This window comes from Panthera onca, chromosome B1 (assembly GCF_046562875.1).
Source record: "Panthera onca isolate mPanOnc1 chromosome B1, mPanOnc1 haplotype 2, whole genome shotgun sequence".
NCBI lineage: Eukaryota > Metazoa > Chordata > Mammalia > Carnivora > Felidae > Panthera > Panthera onca.
Window position 1 is genome coordinate 50597830 of NC_138342.1, and position 6007 is coordinate 50603836.

Here is a 6007-nt window from a genome sequence, read left to right on the forward strand (position 1 = left end):
GAGAGAATCCCAAGCAGACTCCACTGTCAGTGCACAGCCTGATATGGGGCTCAATATCATGAGCTGTGAGATCATGACCTGAGCTGAAATCAAGAGTTGGATGCTTAGCTGACTGAGCTACCCAGGGGCCCATGTGATCCAGCTCTTAAAAATTAATTCCTCTCTCTCTGTATGTGCACATGTGTCTGTGCATGCATTCGGACACATCCTATTACAATAGACCCTTGAATAACACAGATTTGAAATGTGCAAATATACATGGATATTTTTTGATAAATGTAGTATAGTATTGTAAATGTACTTCAGTTTTCCTTATGACTTTTTAAATATTTTCTCTAGCTTTATTGTAAGAAGATAGTATATAGTACATAATATACAAAATACATGTTAGTCAACTACTTATGTTATTGGTAAGGCCTCTGGTAAAAAGTAGGCTATTAGTAGTTAAGTTTTGGGAGAGCCAAAAGTTATACATAGAATTTCGACTGTGGGGAGGGGTCAGTACTCTTAATCCCCACATTGTTCAAGGGTCAACTGTAGTTCTGTATCTCTGGAGAACTGTAATAGAGATGTCTAATATTTCCATGTATTTTGTCGTTTTTCTAACAAAAATGACATAGCTGAGGGTATAAAATTTAGTACTACGAAATACAGTACAGCATCTTAATTTTTATTAGTTTAGACAGTGGCCCCCAATTATTTTGATAGGGCTCATCTCATATATTTTCTATTGATAATAACTGTAGCATAATAAACTCTTTAGGTGGACCTATGATTGCTCTTTTGTAAATATACTCTCTGAATGTGAGTGACGCCTATGACATTAACTTGTAACCAACTGGATAGAGAAAAGGTGATAGGATGTATGTGTTTATGTGCATGTGGTTATGTTACCTAGGTTGAAGTGCCTGCCTCCTGTACTCTTTCCTTTCCTTGCTGGCTATGAGGAAGGGAAAGGCCATGTTGGGGAATCCCACCTGGCAAAGAACTAAGTGTAGGCGGCTTCTAGGAGGTGAGACCTGCCCTTGTCAATAGCCTGCAAGAACGGAAACTCTCAGTCCTACAACTGCGTGGAACTGACTGCTGCTAACAGCCACACAAAGGGGCAAGCACAGATTTTTCCCACTCCGCACAACGGATGAGCATCAGTTCTGGCTGACAATTTGCAGCATGGTGGAGCAGCCCACTAAAGCATGTCTGGACTCCAAACCCACAGAAACTGTGACAATTAACGTGTTGTCTTAAGCTCCTACGTTAGTGAGGATCCTTTTATACAGCAATAAGTGATTAATAAAGTAACATTTTTATCACAACGTCTCTAAGAAAGATTATGCAAGATTGGAATTAGGACATGTTTACTTTGTTTTACATAATTCTAGTTCTCTGTGTTTCTCTGTGTTCTCCAGTTACATTCTCGGGAGCTTTAAATCCTGGATTCCTTCTTTGCCCTCTTTCTCTAATATATTTCCCTCACTACTTGCGAAAAATAATGGAATGAGAAGAAGGAGAAAAAGAAGAGAAGTAGGAGGGGAAACAGGAGAAGAGCAGGAGAAGAGGGGAGGGAGAGGAAGGAGGAGGGGAAGAATGGTGTTAGATGCCTAGCTTCTTGTGCAAACCTCTGTTACACACTAGTTGCTTTGTGTTGAGTTTATTAGTTCTTTAGTTTTCCCAAATAGTCTGCAGGGAGGTCAGAAAAGGTACTTTAGTTATGTTTGTATACCATGCCAGGAACATGATAGATATTCAATACATGTAAATTCAATGGAAATATTTAATTTAAAATGTTACATGAAGAATATTTGCTTACATCTAATGCAGAGAACTGTAAAATTTTACCCAGAGAGATGGAATTTTACCAAAAGATATGTGGATATTGGTTCTCTTTTTTATTGCCATAGTAACGATGCACTATTCAGTGTGTCCTTATAATATTCATCAGCTTTCCACTTTGCTGTCTTTAAATATAGGAAGAAAGCACACTATCCATCTGGAAAGAAAAGAAAATAATAAATACATAATTAAATATAATATAAAATAACATGTGCAATTATTTATACTGGGGGTCACCATGTCCAGAAATAGGAAAAGATGTATTTTATGGTATAATACCCTTAGTCTGAACAGTCATGGGAAAATTTGTGACCTCTCACATGTATTAACCACTCAACATGATGATTTTGAGGTTTAATGGCTCTATTTTTATAAGAAACAGAGGGACTTAGATACTGAACTTTGTTTTTACAGTCTCACAAACTACAGGTTATCTGTAGATTTTCAGTATCCATTTTGTAATGTTCTCCCTCACTAGTTTTATCAGACCAATACAGCTATTCTCTTCAAGACACCTTCACCAAAATTTATATCACTTAATATTAATATGTTTGTTGCATCTAATTTGTATATTTCTGATTTGCAAGACTACTTCTTATTTTAGTAACATAAAATCAAAGACAGTTTTAGTTTATATAAGATTTATTTGGCAGTATATTTCACAAAGAGAAAAAAATGCAAGTGTCCATGGGGATGGTGAATGAAAGGAATGAAAATTTGTCAAAAGTGTGTAAATATGTGTGTGCATGCATACATGTATATGTTTATACATACATGTATATGTTGTGCTACGTCTACCTATATATACACACAAACTAATAAGCATTGATATTAATAGTATGAGACTAATTAATAGTATGAGACTTGTGAGTAATAATCCACATAAATAATTCTCTATATTGCCCTAGAGCAAATGTTGTCCTATTTCAGCAAAGGCAAAAAAAAAAAAAAAAAAAAAAGATTACTGTAGGTTAATTTATACTCTAATGAAGAGTATCTCCTTTCAATGACTTTATCTCAGATTCATTGACTAAGTTCAAGAAGAGAGAGGTATCAGCATATGTTAGAAAGCCCCCAAGATAAGGGAGCCAGACATAGTACATTTGACCTTGTGCAGATTTCATAATAGTTTCATATATCAAGTGTGAATTATGATGGTTACTACCTTGTAGCCTTATTTGTTAGGATCATCTGGGAAAATATTTATATAGTGATCAGAAGATGCTGTGAGATTAAGGAACAAAGAGATTAAGTGATTTGAGAAAAAATAATAATCTCCAATATTGCTGTATCTTTAATGCCATTTTAATATAGACATAAAAGGGAGTTGCCTATAAAACATCATTTGAAAGATGCCAAAAATGTTTGTCCATGCTTTACAAGATGTTATCCCACAAAAGAGGTGATAATGTGAAATTTTCATACATACCATTTAATTTCTTGGTTTCAAGGCCTCGAAGGCCCAAGTAAATTGATAATTCCTTACATTTGTGTCATGTCTTAAAATTTGCAAGACGTTTCTGCTTATTATCTATTTTAATCTTCCCTCTGCCCTGTGATTTAGGCACTTTAAAAATAATCATTTCACAGGGTGCCTGGCTGGTTCAGTCAGTAGAGCATGTGGCTCTTAATCTCAGGGTTGTGAGTTCAAGCCTCACGTTGGGCGTGGAGCCTACTTAAAATTAAAAAAATAATAACAATTATTATTTCACAGTTGTAGGCCTGATTCACATCAGGCCTAAGAGATGAACTCAGTGCTTTTGACTCCACTGAGTGTTGGCAGTGGTCTCTTCACATTGCCATAGCTGACTGAAAATGGTATCTGGAAAGGTTTCCTCCCATGCAAAATTTAAGGCAAGTTAAATTAGTTCCTATCAGCAAAAATAAATCCCCAGGTAAATGGACATAGGGAGATTATGATGGGAAATTCTATCAAGACAGTTCCACATTATAAGAATGAGGTCTAGAGGACGAGTGTGATAGGAGTCAGATACTGAGAAGGAGCCCTGTGTTATCGCTAGGTATCCCGGAGCTGGGAGGGCCTAAGTGAAAAGAAGTCGTACAAACAGGGTCACGAAGGAACACTTAAGGATACTGTGTGATCCGGTTCCACTCCAAACTCCTGTTGCTCTGTTCCTTGACTTGCATTTTATAATTTAATCATCCATTCAACCAACAGTTATCTGGTATCAGGTGCTGTTCTAGATCCTGGGAACGGGACTGTGAACAAAAAAGATGAAAAGTTCTGCTCCTGTGAAGTGAAGATTAAATTGTAGTCAGAAATATTAAAATGCTTAATGATCTGGCATAACCATTTTTTTTTCACATACACACCCTCTATCTGCAATGCTCTTTCCATCCCTTCTTGAATCTTCAATATTCTGCTTGGTTTTCACATGTTTCAGGAAGATTTTCTGAATTTTACAATAGGGACAATATTCCTTTATCTTATGTGCCTTTAATATTACACATGACACATATTTTTCACTGTTATCAGTATTTTTTTAACTTAAAGTCAGAGCCCCGGTCGTCTTTGTATGTGTATCACCCTTGCAAAACCCAACACCTTACACAGCTGCACTAAACAGATTTGTTCAGTGGAAGAATAACTTTCTTTTGCAGATACGTCCAAAAATGATCCTTGCTTTTTTTCTGTTTTGCTGACTGCATTTTGACAAATGTTTAGCTGCATTTTCCAGGATAGTGTTCTTCATTGATCAAATGATTAGATATCTGCTAAATTTTGACACCAACCTGGACCCATGTAGACACGTTTTCCCCTGTCCTTAAAGATCCTTGAAATAAATAATGAAATATATATAATATACTAACAGAAACCGAAGAAAGCATGCCATTCACAGTTAATATAACTGTTCTGTCTATACCTTTAAGTCCCCTGCGTAGTAATAGCAAGGTGATAGTTTGTGAATTAAGTACACCTTCCACCCTCCTCTCCCCCTACTCAGAGCTAATGACTGACATTCTTCCTAGAATTTTCAAAGGTTTTGAGCAGCACATTAGCCCAAAGATAATAAAAAAAGAACAAATTCCAAACCCATTAGGGAGAAAAATTACCTATGGAGCTGGAGTTGATCTGATATATCCAGAAAAATTGGGGATAGCAACTTGAATAATGATCCGGAAGACTGACAGAGTGATGGATAGACTTCTGTAAACCCATGGGGCTCGTAGAGGATTTCTCCGTTCTCTGTCTGCGGTAGCAGCAACTGGCATGGTTCCTTTAATCTGCAGCTGAAGTGTATTAGAATATATGATGAATTAACATGGACTTTTCTTCCTTTTCTCACTGTCAGTTTTATAAAAAGAGAAAAAATATACTGTTATATATATACACTAAAGACATGCCGTATTTAATAATTATCCCTTTCCTATGATTTGTTCACTTCGATTATATTTTATATTATATCATATTATATATTATATCATATTATATATTATATCATATCATATTTATATTATATTATATTATATTATATTATATTATATTATATTATATTATATTATATTATATGTATTATATATGATCCCTCATCGGCTTAATGAGCTGCTCATAGCGTCTATTAGCCTGCTCTTCACCTTTCCCTTAACCCTGGCTAACCCTGGCTTAAATATCAATAGTCCCTTTCTCTCACTAACAACCTTGGTGCTTCAGAAGTCCTGTGTAGAGTGGCTAGGTGAGGACACCTGCACTCACTCTGCTGCTCTGTGACTTAACAGTTGGGCGGCCTTAGCCACGTTACTTACCTTTTCAGGGTTTTCTCACTTGTGAAATAACTCATCACAGTATTGTAATGAAGTTGAGATGATACTGCAGACAAATCAGCTAGAACCCTGTACACACCCAGAAGTGCTAATTGCTTCCCTGTCTATGAGTAAAGCTTTTTTGTGGCTGTGATTTTATATTGTTTATTTTATTACAACAAGCAGAGAAGAGGCAAAGCATATATATTAACCATAGTTTAACTCATGAATAAGCATAGTTACTAGCGCAAGTTCACTTCAGAAGAAAGACCTAGAGACAATAATCTTTAAATTATAACCTGGGTAATCTGGCTTCTACAATTCATAGAATTTTAAGGTAATAAAGGAATAGGAGGAAATAATATATTTTGGTGTCTACTATGTGCCAAGTTCTGTGCCAAGTGCTTATTTCCAT

At 35.8% G+C, this 6007-nt stretch overlaps 1 long non-coding RNA gene across 2 annotated transcripts; it reads right to left on the bottom strand.

Moving 5' to 3' along the window:
* Positions 1–1798: 1798 nt before the first annotated feature.
* Positions 1799–5214, bottom strand: LOC132693322 (uncharacterized). Of its 2 annotated transcripts, none has more exons than XR_009616729.3 (4): positions 4906–5214; positions 3926–4078; positions 2996–3054; positions 1799–1987 (listed from the first exon to the last, which is right to left on the bottom strand). It is a non-coding gene; the product is annotated as an uncharacterized LOC132693322 (long non-coding RNA). The 2 variants fall into 2 exon arrangements; XR_009616727.3 differs by having other exon boundaries at positions 3926–4050; positions 4906–5210.
* Between the last annotated feature and the right edge of the window lie 793 nt (positions 5215–6007).